This window comes from Macaca fascicularis, chromosome 7 (assembly GCF_037993035.2).
Source record: "Macaca fascicularis isolate 582-1 chromosome 7, T2T-MFA8v1.1".
In the NCBI taxonomy this organism is placed as follows: Eukaryota; Metazoa; Chordata; class Mammalia; order Primates; family Cercopithecidae; genus Macaca; species Macaca fascicularis.
The window spans coordinates 162,176,484-162,190,201 of NC_088381.1; the positions used below are offsets into that span (position 1 = coordinate 162,176,484).

Here is a 13,718-nt window from a genome sequence, read left to right on the forward strand (position 1 = left end):
CCTTCATTCTCTGAGGAGCACTGTGGCTCTGAGGAGGGACAGAAGGTGCCCCTCCCTGAAGTCTCAGCCACAGGGGCATATGCTTCTTCTGTGAAGGCTCTTGCCTTCATAGTATGGCCTCCACAGCATCTTACCAGCTACCTCTCATCCAGGGCCCAGGGCTTTAGGGCACTGCATGGCAATAAGGCTAATTTTTCACTCTTGAAGAACACTCCAAATCTTGGGAAAATTCACACTTAATAATAATCTTAAAAATACATATTTATGGCCAGGCACGGTGGCTCATGCCTGTAATCCCAGCACTTTGGGAGGCTGAGGTGGGCAGATCACGAGGTCAGGAGTTTGAGACCAGCCTGACCAACATGGTGAAACCCCATCTCTACCAAAAATACAAAAATTAGCTGGGCATGGTGGCAGGCACCTATAATCCCAGCTACTCAGAAGGCTGAGGCAGGAGACTCACTTGAACCTGGGAGGCGAAGGTTGCAGTGAGCCAAGACTATGCCACTGCACTCCAGCCTGGGTGACAGAGCAAGGCTCTGTCTCAAAAAAAAAAAAAAAAAAAAAAAAAAGTGTGTGTGTGTGTATATATATATATATATGTATATTTAAAATAGTCTTGTAAAAAATACATCCAGAGGAGCCTCAAGGAACCTGAACAACCTATGACATTTGACAAAAAAAAGCCCGAAACATGGTTAGGTTTAATATTTAGAAAGTAGGTGTCTCAATTAGGGTCTTGGCAAGAAACAGATGGCAGAGTCAATCTGGGACAGTTCAGGAGAATTTAATGAAGAGAACATCTACACAGTCGAGGACAGGTGTGGGGGAACCACAAAGGCAGTGAATACTTTGGGGCTGGCAACATCAGGGAGCCTGGGGGAGGGAGGGGGTGGAGCTGGTCACATCAGGATTTGGAGAGTGAGAGAGCTGTGAGGAGGGAGCTTCAGGCCCTCAGCAGCCCACAGAGAAGACACTGGAAAAACACAGTACACTGACAACATGCTCCTCCCTCCTCCCGTCCATCCGCTCTCAGCGTTCCTCCTTTCTCCTTAGCTGAAGCCAACAGGAAGTTAGAGGCCAGGGGGCCTCCTGATGCAGTTCCTGGAGGTCAACCCCTGTGGACAGAGATGGCACAGAGTGGAGTGGGAGGGACCTGTGGTGGCATCCAACACAGTGGGCAAGGGAGGACAAGGATAGAGGATAATAATGGCCAACATGTCCACAGGACTGGCTCTGTGCCAGGAATTATTCTAAGGCCTTTTCATAGGATAACTCATCTAATTCTCTCAGGGCCACAAGCAAAGGACACATAGAGTGAGGTGGATTCGGAAGCATTCCAGGGAACCTTTTTTTATGAGCTAGGGTCTCACTGTTACCCAGGCTAAAGTCCAGTGGTGCAATCACAGCTCACTACAGCCTCAAGCTTCTGGGCTCAAGTGATCCTCTCACCTCAGTCTCCTGAGTCACTGGGACTACAGGTGCATACCACCATGCCTGGCTAATCTTTTCTATTTTTTTGTTTTTAAAGACAGGGTCTCACTATGTTGCCCAGGCTGGTCTTGAACTCCTGGGCTCAAGTGATCCTCCTGCCTCAGACTCCCCAGGTGCTGGCATCACAGGGGCAATGCGTCATGCCTGGCCTAGAGAACTTCTGATTGAAAAGATGAGGAAGGGCTTCCCGAGGGGAGATGGTTTTGAACTGGGCCCCATGGAGGAAGTGGCTTGAAGAGGAAACACTTACTTGAAAGGCCCAGCAAACAATATCCCTGGATTAAAGTGACCATTCGTCTCATGAACCAACAATGGCGAGTAGGTAGCATTTTGCGTGTGCTAGAATGGAGCAACTGTGCAAAGTAGGTAGGAGGGGTTTGCATGTTCAGACAGGATTGGGGTAAGAAGGAAGTCAGTGCCATTCTGCAACTGCTGCAGCCAGCCGGCTGTCTGTAATTATGACCTTAGAGAAGGCCAGGCCAGCAGAAGAGGACTTATTGCTCATTAGCACCAAGGGTGGCTCCCTGCGTGCCACTGCATTTATGCCCATTACCTCTAGTAATCATCGTAATTTTGCAAGGTAGGCATTATTGTCTCTTTTTTACAGATGAGGAAACTGAGGCCCAGAGAGATTAAGTAACTTGTCCAAGGTCACACAGCTAATAGTTGGCAAAGCTGGGACTCAATTCCAAATGCAGTGAGCTTTCTATTATACTATATTCCCCTCCACATTTAAAAAGGAGACATAAAACACAGAAAAGTGTAGAAGACTGGAACAGACCGTGTGCAGAAAGATGGGTGATATGGTTTGGCTATCTCCACCCAAATCTCATCTTGAGTTGTAATCCCATAATCCCCAAGTGTTGACGGAGGGACCTGGTGGGAGGTGATTGGATCATGGGGGTGGTCTCCTCCATGCTGTTCTCATGATAGCAAGTGAGTTCTCATGAGATCTGATGGTTTTTTTTTTTTTTTTTTTTTTTAATTATACTTTAAGTTCTGGGATACGTGTGCAGAACGTGCAGGTTTGTTACATAGGTATACATGTGCCATGGTGGTTTGTTGTACCCATCACCCTGTCACCTACATTGGGTATTTCTCCTAATGCTATCCCTCCCTTAGCCCCTCACCCCCCAACAGGCTCCAGTGTGTGATGTTCCCCTCCCTGTGTCCATGTGTTCTCATTGTTCAACTCCAACTTATGAGTGAGAACATGTAGTGTTTGGTTTCCTGTTCCTGTATTACTTTGCTGAGAATGATGGTTTCCAGCTTCATCCATGTGTCTGCAAAGGACATGAACTTTTCCTTTTTATGGCTGCATAGTATCCCATGGTGTATATGTGCCACATTTTCTTTAGCCAGTCTATCATTGATGGGCATTTGGGTTGGTTCCAAGTCTTTGCTATGGTGATTAGTGCTGCAGTAAACATATGCGTGCATATGTCTTTATAGTAGAATGATTTATAATCCTTTGGGTATATGTCCAGTAATGGGATTGCTGGGTCAAATGGTATTTCTAGTTCTAGATCCTTGGGGAATCGCCACACTGTCTTCCATAATGGTTGAACTAATTTATACTCCCACCAACAGTGTAAAAGCATTCCTATTTCTCCACATCCTCTCCAGCCTTTGTTGTTTCCTGCCTTTTTAATGATCGCCATTCTAACTGGTGTGAGATGGTATCTCATTGTGGTTTTGATTTGCATTTCTCTAATGACCAGTGATGATGAGCTTTTCTTCATATGTTTGTTTCCCGCATAAATGTCTTCTTTTGAGAAGTGTCTGTTCATATCCTCTGCCCACTTTTTGATGGGGTTGTTTTTCTCTTATAAATTTGTTTCAGTTCCTTGTAGATTCTTGATATTAGCCTTTTGTCAGATGGATAGATTGCAAACATTTTCTCCCATTCTGTAGGTTGCCCTGTTCACTCTGATGATAGTTTCTTTTGCTGTGCAGAAACTCTTTAGTTTAATTAGATCCCATTTGTCAATTTTGGCTTTTGTGACCACTGCTTTTGGTGTTTTAGTCATGAAGTCTTTGCCCACGCCTATGTCCTGAATGGTATTGCCTAGGTTTTCTTCTAGGGTTTTTATGGTTTTAGGTCTTACATTTAATCTTTAATCCATCTTGAGTTAATATTTGTATAAGGTGTAAGGAAGGGGTCCAGTTTCAGTTTTCTGCATATGGCTAGTCAGTTTTCCCGACACCATTTATTAAATAGGGAATCCTTTCCCCATTGGTTTTGTCAGGTTTGTCAAAAATCAGATGGTTGTAGATGTGTGACATTATTTCTGAGGACTCTGTTCTGTTCCATTGGTCTATATATCTGTTTTGGTACCAGTACCACACTGATTTCGTTACTGTAGCCTTGTAGTATAGTTTGAATTCAGGTAGATTGATGACTCCAGCTTTGTTCTTTTTGCTTAGGATTGTCTTGGCTATACGGGCTCTTTTTTTGGTTCCATATTAAATTTCAAGTAGTTTTTTTTTTCTAATTCTGTGAAGAGAGTCAATGGTAGCTTGATGGGGATAACACTGAATCTATAAATTACTTTTGTCAGTATGGCGATTTTCACAATACTGATTCTTCCTTTCTATGAGCGTGGAATGTTTTTCCATTTGTTTGTGTCCTCTCTTATTTCCTTGAGCAGTGGTTTGTAGTTCTCCTTGAAGAGGTCTTTCACATTCCTTCTAAGTTGTGTTCCTGGGTATTTAATTCTGTTTGTAGCAATTGTGAATGGGAGTTCACTCATGATTTGGCTCTCTGTCTGTCTGTTACTGATGTATAAGAATGCTTGTGATTTTTGCACATTGATTTTGTATCCTGAGACTTTGCTGAAGTTGCTTATCAGCTTAAGGAGATTTGGGGCTGAGACGATGGGATTTTCTAAATATACAATCATGTCACCTGCAAACAGAGACAACTTGACTTCCTCTCTTCCTATTTGAATACCTTTATTTCTTTCTCTTGCCTGATTGCCCTGGCCAGAATTTCCAGTACTGTGTTGAATAGGAGTGGTGAGAGAGGGCATCCTTGTCTTGTGCTGGTTTTCAAAGGGAATGCTTCCAGCTTTTGTCCATTCAGTATTATATTGACTGTGGGTTTGTCATGAATAGCTCTTAATATTTTGAGATATGTTCCATCAATACCTAGTTTATTGAGAGTTTTTAGCATAAAGGGGTGTTGGATTTTATCGAAGGCCTTTTCTGCATCTAGTGAGATAATCATGTGATTTTGTTATTGGTTCCGTTTATGTGATGGATTATGTTTATTGCTTTGCGTATGTTGAACCAGCCTTGCATACCAGGGATGAAGGGGACTTGATTGTGGTGGATAAGCTTTTTGATGTGCTGCTGGATTAGGTTTGCCTGTATTTTATTGAAGATTTTCACATTGATGTTCATCAGAGATATCAGCCTGAAATTTTAATTTTTTGTTGTGTCTCTGCCAGGTTTTGGTATCAGGATGATGCTGGCCTCATAAAGTGAGTTAGGGAGGAGTCCCTCTTTTGCTATTGTTTGGAATAGTTTCAGAAGGAATGGTATCAGCTCCTATTTGTACCTCTGGTAGAATTTGGCTGTGACTCTGTCTGGTCCTGGGTTTTTTTTTTTTTGGTTGGTAGGCTATTAATTACTGTCTCAATTTCAGAACTTGTTATTGGTCTTTTCAGGGATTCAACTTCTTCCTGGTTTAGTCTTGGGAGGGTGTACGTGTCCAGGAATTTATCCATTTCTTCTAGATTTCTAGTTTATTTGTGTAGAGTGTTTATAGTATTCTCTGATGACAGTTTGTATTTCTGTGGGATCAATGGTTATATCCCCTTTATCATTTTTTATTGTGTCTATTTGATTCTTCTCTCTTTTCTTTTTTGTTAGTCTGGCTAGCGGTCTATCCGTTTTGTTAATCTTTTCAAAAAACTAGCTCCCAGATTAATTGATTTTTTTGAAGGGTTTTTCCTGTGGGCATTTAGTGCTATAAATTTATCTCTAAACATTGCTTTAGCTGTGTCCCAGAGATTCTGGTACATTGTGTCTTTATTCTCATTGGTTTCAAATAACTTATTTATTTCTGCCTTAATTTTGATATGTACCCAGCAGTCATTCAGGAGCAGGTTGTTCAGTTTCCATGTAGTTGTGTGGTTTCGAGTGAGTTTCCTAATCCTGAGTTCTAATTTGATTACACTGTGGTCTGAGAGACTGTTTGTTACAATTTCCATTCTTTTGCATTTGCTAAGGAGTGTTTTACTTCCAATGATGTGGTCAATTTTAGAATAAGTGTGATGTGGTGCTGAGAAGAATGTATATTCTGTTGATTTGGGGTAAAGAGTTCTGTAGATGTCTATTAGGTCCACTTGGTCCAGAGTTGAGTTCAAGTCCTGAATACCCTTGTTAATTTTCTGTCTCATTGATCTGTCTAATATTGACAGTGGGGGTGTTGAAGTCTCCCACTATTATTGTGTGGGAGCCTAAGTCTCTTTGTAGGTCTCTAAGAACTTGCTTTATGAATCTGGGTGCTCCTGTTTTGGGTGCATATATATGTGGGATAGTTAGCTCTTCTTGTTGCATTGATCCCTTTACCATCATGTAATGCCCTTCTTTGTCTTTTTTGATCTTTGTTGGTTTAAAGTCTGTTTTATCAGAAACTAGGATTGCAACCCCTGCTTTTTTTTTTTCTTTCCATTTGCTTGGTAAATATTCCTCTATCCCTTTATTTTGAGCCTATGTGTGTCTTGGCACATGAGATGGGTCTCCTGAGTACAGCACACCAATGGGTCTTGACACTTTACTCAATTTGGCAGTCTGTGTCTTTTAATTGGGGCATTTAGCCCATTTAAATTTAAGGTTAATATTGTTATGTGTGAATTGGATCCTGTTGTGTGAATTATGATGCTAGCTGGTTAATTTGCCTGTTAGTTGATGCAGTTTCTTAATAGTGTCAATGATCTTTACAATTTGGTATGTTTTTGCAGTGGCTGGTACCGGTTTTTCCTTTCCATATTTAGTGCTTCTTTCAGGAGCTCTTCTAAGGCAGGCCTGGTGGTGACAAAATCTCAGCATTTGCTTGTCTGTAAAGGATTTTATTTCTCCTTCGCTTATGAAGGTTATTTTGGCTGGATATGAAATTCTGGGTTGAAAATTATTTTCTTTAAGAATGTTGAATATTGGCCCCCACTCTCTTCTGGCTTGTAGGGTTTTTGCCAAGAGATCTGCTGTTAGTCTGATGGGCTTCTGTCTGTGGGTAACCCGACCTTTCTCTCCGACTGCCCTTAACATTTTTTCCTTCATGTCAACCTTGACGAATCTGACAATTATGTGTCTTGGGGTTGCTCTTCTCAAGGAGTATCTTTGTGGTGTTCTCTGTATTTCTTGAATTTGAATGTTGGCCTGTCTTGCTAGGTTGAGGAAGTTCTCCTGGGTAATATCCTGAAGAGTGTTTTCCAACTTGGTTCCATTCTCCCCATCACTTTCAGGTACACTAATCAAACATAGGTTTGGTCTTTTCACATATTACCATATTTCTTGGAGGCTTTGTTCATTCCTTTTCATTCTTTTTTCTCTAATCTGCCCTACAGACTTTGGGAGACTGTTGGGAAGGCATGATTGTGTTTAAAAATGTGAGAGCATGAGATTTGGCTGGGGTGGGGGTAGAATGACATGGTTTGGCTGTGTCACCACCCAAATCTCAACTTGTAGTACTCATAATCCCCATTTGTTGTGGGAGGAGCTCGGTGAAAGGTAATTGAATCATGGGGCTGGTTATCTTCATGCTGTTCTCATTATAGTGCATTCTCATGAGATCTTATAAGGGACTTTTCCCCACTCCCCTTTGCTCTGCACTTCTCCATGCTGCTACCATATAGGAGTTGATCTTATAGATACCTTAATTAGCTTGATTGTGTAATCATTTCATAATGTATATATATTTATCAAAAATCACATGGTCCATACAATTTTTATTTGTCAGTTATATCTCAATAAAGTTGGAGGAAAATAATTTGGAGTTACCTCAGGACCATTTGCTTTCCTAAGAGAAGTGATTCACAAAACATTCTTCAGCAGCTCAGAAAGAAGCCACCTAGAGTGTTTCTGGACTCCAGGGTAGTTGCAGGACTCTGGGAAGCTACAGCCAGCAACAGGTGCATGGATGCCCAGCTGTCTGGACCAGCTGGACAGTGGGTCAGAGCTACTAGGAGGAAATGCCAATCACCTCTTACCTTCTCACTCCACAGGGAGGAGAATGCCACCATAATCCCAATGGCCTTGGTGCTCCTTGGGCTGGGAGTGGGGAGTGGCTTAGGATGACTGTGACAGTCACTGTGTAAATATTGCCCCTCACTCTACTGGTCAATGTATATTATGGCACCAAGTCTTAGTGGCTCATACTCGACCAGGTGACAACACAGTATTTGACAAGAAAAAAAGACAAAGATGATAGACTGCCACCTGGTTTAAGTGTGGTCATTGGTGGACCTCTGTGTATTGCCACGTGAAGAATCATATTTACCTCCTCCCTCCTGTATGCTCTCAGTTCTTCTTTGCCCTCTCTGTTCTTTCACCTTGTTCTAGAAAACACTCTTTAGATGACTGAACAATAATAGACTAACTGTATAGGTGATGAAAAATGAAATCTCACATTCCATTCTCCATGTTAAGTTCACCCTATTATGTTGGCATAATGAGTTGACACAAGAAACAGAGCGCTCACACACTCATACCAGGCAGTAGTGGTTACTTAGCAACAAACTGGAAACTGTGTTAAGTAGGTCTTGTTTGTGTCCAGGTTCATGTGTTATAAAGAGCTGCAGTTACTGTTGAATGTGGATGGACATTTTGTGCATGCGTTGAGTTCTCCAGGGTCTACTGCAATGTAGTTATCTAACAAAGACTTTGAAAGGCTGTAGTATTCCTGAAACTGTTTCATGGTTCTAGAGCTAATTTTAAGAGGAACTAATATTATCTGCTTATACTTGTCATTAATATATTCTTTGAGTTAGAACAATTTTCCTGGAGTAGCATAGAATAGCTATTCTTAAGAGCTGTCTTAGTTTCTAAATTCATCAATCCCTCCTATTTTCTGTTGCTTCAGTGATATTAGTGAACATGCTCTATTTCCATTTTATCTCCTGCGGTAGAGGCTCAGAGAGGAGAAGAACATGTCCAAGGTCACACAGCTAGTGAGGGGCAGGACTAGGATTAAGCCTGAAATCCACCCACTCTGTCATGTGTATGGTATTTGTAGGAGGTTTCTGGTTTGAGACTTAAACCATCAGAGTGTGACTCCTAAAAGATGGTAGCAAGGGTGTTCTTGGGTGTCTGTGATGTATGTTATCACTCCCCCAAACTTCAGCGTCAGATGGTCACTGTTCTGGCAGGCTTTCTCTCCGGATCAAGAAGTAGGAGGGAATAAAGCTAGACTAGTCTCCACTGTGCACTCTGCCTGCTGTGTCACTGTTGCCTTATTAGTATGTGCTGAATGAATGAATGAATGTATGAATGAATGGCTCTAATGCCATTCACCACCAAGGTTTAAGTTTGCCATGAAAACTGAAGCAGAACATGTGGTTTCTGTTACCCAATATTCAGGAGATTTTTTTTTCTGTAAATGACACTACTTTTGCATGTTACTAGAGAATTATAAGTTCTCATTGTTCAAATTATTGTTCTCAATAATTATTGTGGTGACACAGGGAGAGAAACAGAGCTGCCCCCTCTTATGAAACTGAGCCAGTGTGAGCCAGGAAGGAGCATCAGCGGGTATTGTGGTGAAACAGGTGGCAGCGGACTGCTGATAGCTCTGTTTGCCAAGACAAACACTATCCCAGGGCATGGCTTTAACGATCTCTGCATAGTCTTGCTGAGAAATTGTGTAGAAGCATTTGTACATTGGCTCACTCAGTTTCATCCTGAAGGTGAGCCGTTCTGACATAGGCTGACTTCTGAGGCATTTTGAGTTTCTGGGGCCATGGCATCTATTTATAAGCTGGCCTCCAAATACAAAGGAACAGAAGCCCTGCGCCACCTCTTGCTCCAAGCCACATCCTGGGGCAGCGCCCTCCTCGTGTGCATCCTGTCTTTCCAGTTGTACCCAGATGTGAGGTTAGAGAAATTTGTGGTAGTCGACCATCATTCACTTTCTAATCGTCTATTCATTAAATATTTCTCCTTTTTAAAAATCTCTCTTATAATAAATAGTCATCAATTTCTTGCCAAGTGCCAGACACTCTGGGAGAAGTAAAAATGAGAAAGTGATTCTTCACAGTGAAGAAGCCCCACTCATGGGACACAGTGTCTTTGTCTCTAGGGCCAATTGTCTTGAGATTTACTGGCAAAAGAGGGGCCTTTACCACTCAGCAATGCAAATAACTTCATATTGAATATTAGACATCACCATCCTTAAGTCTATCTCTTTTTTTTTTTTTTAAACAGAGTCTTGCTCTGTCACCCAGGCTGGAGTGCCATGGCACAGTCTCGGCTCACTGCAAACTCTGCCTCTTGGGTTTAAGAGATTCTCCAGCTTCCTGAATAGCTAGGACTGCAGGTGTACATCACTATGCCTGGCTAATTTATTTTTATTTACATTTTTGACATCTATAAATATTTTTCATTTTTTTAAATGTTTCCCCATAGGTTATGGGGGTACAGGTGGTGTTTGGTTACATAAGTTCTTTAGTGATGTGAGATTTTGGTGCACCTATCACCTGAGCAGTATACACTGAACCTTTTTTGTAATCTTTTATCCCTTGCACCCCTCACACTCCTCCTCCCAAGTTTCCAAAGTCCATTGTACCATTCTTATGCCTTTGCGTACTCCTAGCTTAGCTCCCACATATCAGTGAGAACATATGATGCTTGGTTTTCCATTCCTGAGTCACTTCACTTAGAATAACAGTCTCCAATTTCATCCAGGTTGCTGCGAATGCCATTAATTCATTCCTTTTTATGGCTGAGTAGTATTCCATTGTATATATATACTACAGTTTCTTTATCCACTCATCAATTGATGGGCATTGGGTTGGTTCCACGATTTTGCAATTGCTGCTACACACATCCGTGTGCAAGTATCTTTTTCATATAGTGATTTCTTTTCCTCTGGGTGGATACCCAGTACTGGGATTGCTGGATCCAATGGTAGTTCTACTTTCAGTTCTTTAAGGAATCTCCACACTGTTTTCCATAGTGGTTGTACTAGTTTACATTCTCACCAGCAGTGTAGAAGTGTTCCCTGCTCACCGCGTCCATGCCAACATCTACTGTTTTTTGATTTTGTGATTATGGCCATTCTTGCAGGAGCAAGGTGATATCACATTTTGGTTTTGATTTGCATTTCCCTGATCATTAGTGATGTTGAGCTTTTTAAAATATGTTTCTTGGCCATTTGTAAATCTTCTTTTGGGAATTGTCTATTCATGTTCTTAGCCCACTTTTCAATGGGATTATTTTTTGTATTTTTAGTAGAAGTAGGGTTCACCATGTTGGCCAGGCTGGTCTCGAACTCTTGACTTCAAGTGATCTGCCTGCCTCGGCCTTCTAAAGTGCTGGGATTACAGATGTGAGCCACTGCACCCAGCCACCATCCTTAATTCTTTCCACTCTGACGCCTTCCTTGTGTTTTGGGCATCTTCTTTCCCTCACAGGGAAAGACTTTTCTCTCTGCCTCCTGATGACTCAGGGAATATCTTCATGGCCAAAGATTCATTCATGCAACCTCCTTGAACAGCAAACAGTTACCTTAGGTGCGATTCCCTGCCCTTCCTGTCTTTTATAAGGGAAAGGAGTTAATGGGTATTAAGATTTAATTTATCCATGGATTTAAGTTATATCACACAATTTCTCCTCCCCTCCCACTCCTGCCCTGACCCAGAAGTAATTTCTGAGTAACTACAATCAGTTTTGGTTTTAAGCCACATATATTTGCATTATATGCAGCTATACTTAACAGTTTGTGCATGTTGTTTCTTGTCTTACATCATAAGCTCATCTAGGCAAGGGCTGTACCTCATTTAGATGCCTTTTGTTCTCTCTTAGTTCCAAGCATGATGCTAAGTGAGTAGAACAAAGCTTTAGAAATATTTTTGCTAGATTGAAACAGGGTTTGCATTGGGGTTGAATAAAGGGGTCATTTCCTTTATGCAACAGAGCAGAGCATGCAGGACAGGAACTAAAAACAGCCTTCCACTCTGCTTGTTGAAGAAACTGATGAATGAAGCTGCAATAAACAAGTGGGTGGCATGGCCAGGTTATACCCCAACCAGCAGTAGTAAGGCCGGAGGCAACTGGGCAGCGCTGTTCCCCTTCATAGTTTTGAAATTCAAATTCCAAAACAAAACAAAATATTGTACTGGCCTAAGAAACCCAGAACCCCATCCTCAGAAGCCAATGGATGAGGGAAGTTTTCTCTTCCTTGGAATGAACAATAATATTAGCAAACCCTTTGCTATAGTTTGGCTGTTTGTCCCCTCCAAAACTCATATTGAAATTTGATCCACAATGTTGGAGGTGGGGCCTAATGGGAGGTATTTGATCAGGGGGTAGGTCACTCACAAACGACTTGGTGCCATGCATGTGGTAACGAGTTATTACTGTATTAGTTCCTGTCAAAGCTGATCGTTCAAAAGAGCCTGGCATCTTTCCTCTCTCTCTTGCTTCCTCTCATGTGATCTCTGCACACATGGGCTCCCTTTTTCCTTCTGCCATGAGTGGGAACAGCCTGAGGCCCTCACCAAAAGCAGATGCATGTGCCATGCTTCTTGTACAGCCTTCAGAACTGTGAGCCAAATAGACCTCTTTCCTTTATAAATCACCCAGCCTCAGGTATTCCTTTATAGCAACACAGATGGACCAAGACATCCTTAGGATAACACTTTCTATGCTGCAAATGCTGTCCTCAACATTTGACTTGTACTAACTCATTTGATCCTCATCAACTCTATGAAAGTCAGTTATTTACTCCTTTTCATTTCCTTTAAAACTGTTTATTTGCTTGCTCTGTGAGGATTGAAACATTTTTCAGAATAATGAAAGAAAGAAGAAATTAGCTTTTTGGAGATAAGCATGTGTTTCCAACTTGCGACCCCAGGGTTGGCTACATAATTTGTGGGTCCCAGTGCAAGATAAAAATGTGAGGTTCCTTGCTCAAAAAGCAAAAATATGTGTGTGTGTATATATATATATATCATTAGAGAAACTAAAATAGAAAGCATTTTCCTATCTTCCCTGGTGTCTTTCTCTCTCAGTTTATCTTGTATATTTTATATATTATTTAATGTTGTAAGTAAAGAAAAATTAAAAACTTATTAACATGAATTTCAGCATTCGTCTTTATGTTATACAATGCCATTTTTAAACGTAAACATGAGTGCATTAAACTTGTTTATGCAACCACAGAATTTTGTAGTTTGCATGTGCCTATGCATTTTATTCTTACCAGGACACTGTTTGAAATGCTGCCAAAAACAAGCGAATCTGTTTTCCTTTCACTTCTTGATATGTGCACATTTCATCAGCACTCTTTGCCTTCCTCTTGAGGGGAGTAGGGAGGACTGAAAGGAATACAAGCTCTGGGACCCTTCTCTCCCCTTTCCTTCTAAGCATCATCTTTAGTGGGTGTGGTTGGCCAATGCAGGGAAGCAGCACCAGTAAGGAAGGATGTGATGGGGCATCTTGCCATGGTGTGGGTTAGAATACCATTGCCTTCTTTCTGTGTTTGAAGCAAGTCTCCCAGTTTGAATAGAAATTTCGGGCTCTGGCCAGAACACACTTACCTTGGACTCACTTTGAGCTTCTCTGAACTCCCATGCCTGTGGGTCCCCAGAACTCCACGTTCACGGAGGATGGTGAACACTCTGTGTAACTGGCAGTGAGGAAAGGTGGACACGCCTTGTACTTCCCTCCTCAGCTCACAGACATGCTTCAGCGTAGGGCTTTACTTGCAAAACACAAGTTCAAAGATAAAATTGTTGAGAATTTCAAGATGGCCACAACAGGAAACCAAGTTCAGGGCCCCTCTGAGCTCTGGACCCTGTACAACTGCCCAGGTCATTTACCTATGCAGCTGGCCCTGCCTGGCCATAGGAAGTACTCAATAAATACTTGGTTAATGAATAAACAAATGTTACTTCTTAATCACAGGCCTCATTAACCAAAGCTCAAGCTACTAATTGTAGACAACACAGATATATTAATCCCTCAGATAATTTTGTTCAAAAAAGCTCCTGAGTCAAGAG

At 41.7% G+C, this 13,718-nt stretch overlaps 1 long non-coding RNA gene across 1 annotated transcript; it reads right to left on the bottom strand.

The window, feature by feature from the left end:
* Nucleotides 1-771: 771 nt before the first annotated feature.
* Nucleotides 772-13,423, bottom strand: LOC141407322 (uncharacterized). Its single transcript, XR_012416087.1, has 2 exons — nucleotides 13,257-13,423; nucleotides 772-1,118 (listed from the first exon to the last, which is right to left on the bottom strand). It is a non-coding gene; the product is annotated as an uncharacterized lncRNA (long non-coding RNA).
* Between the last annotated feature and the right edge of the window lie 295 nt (nucleotides 13,424-13,718).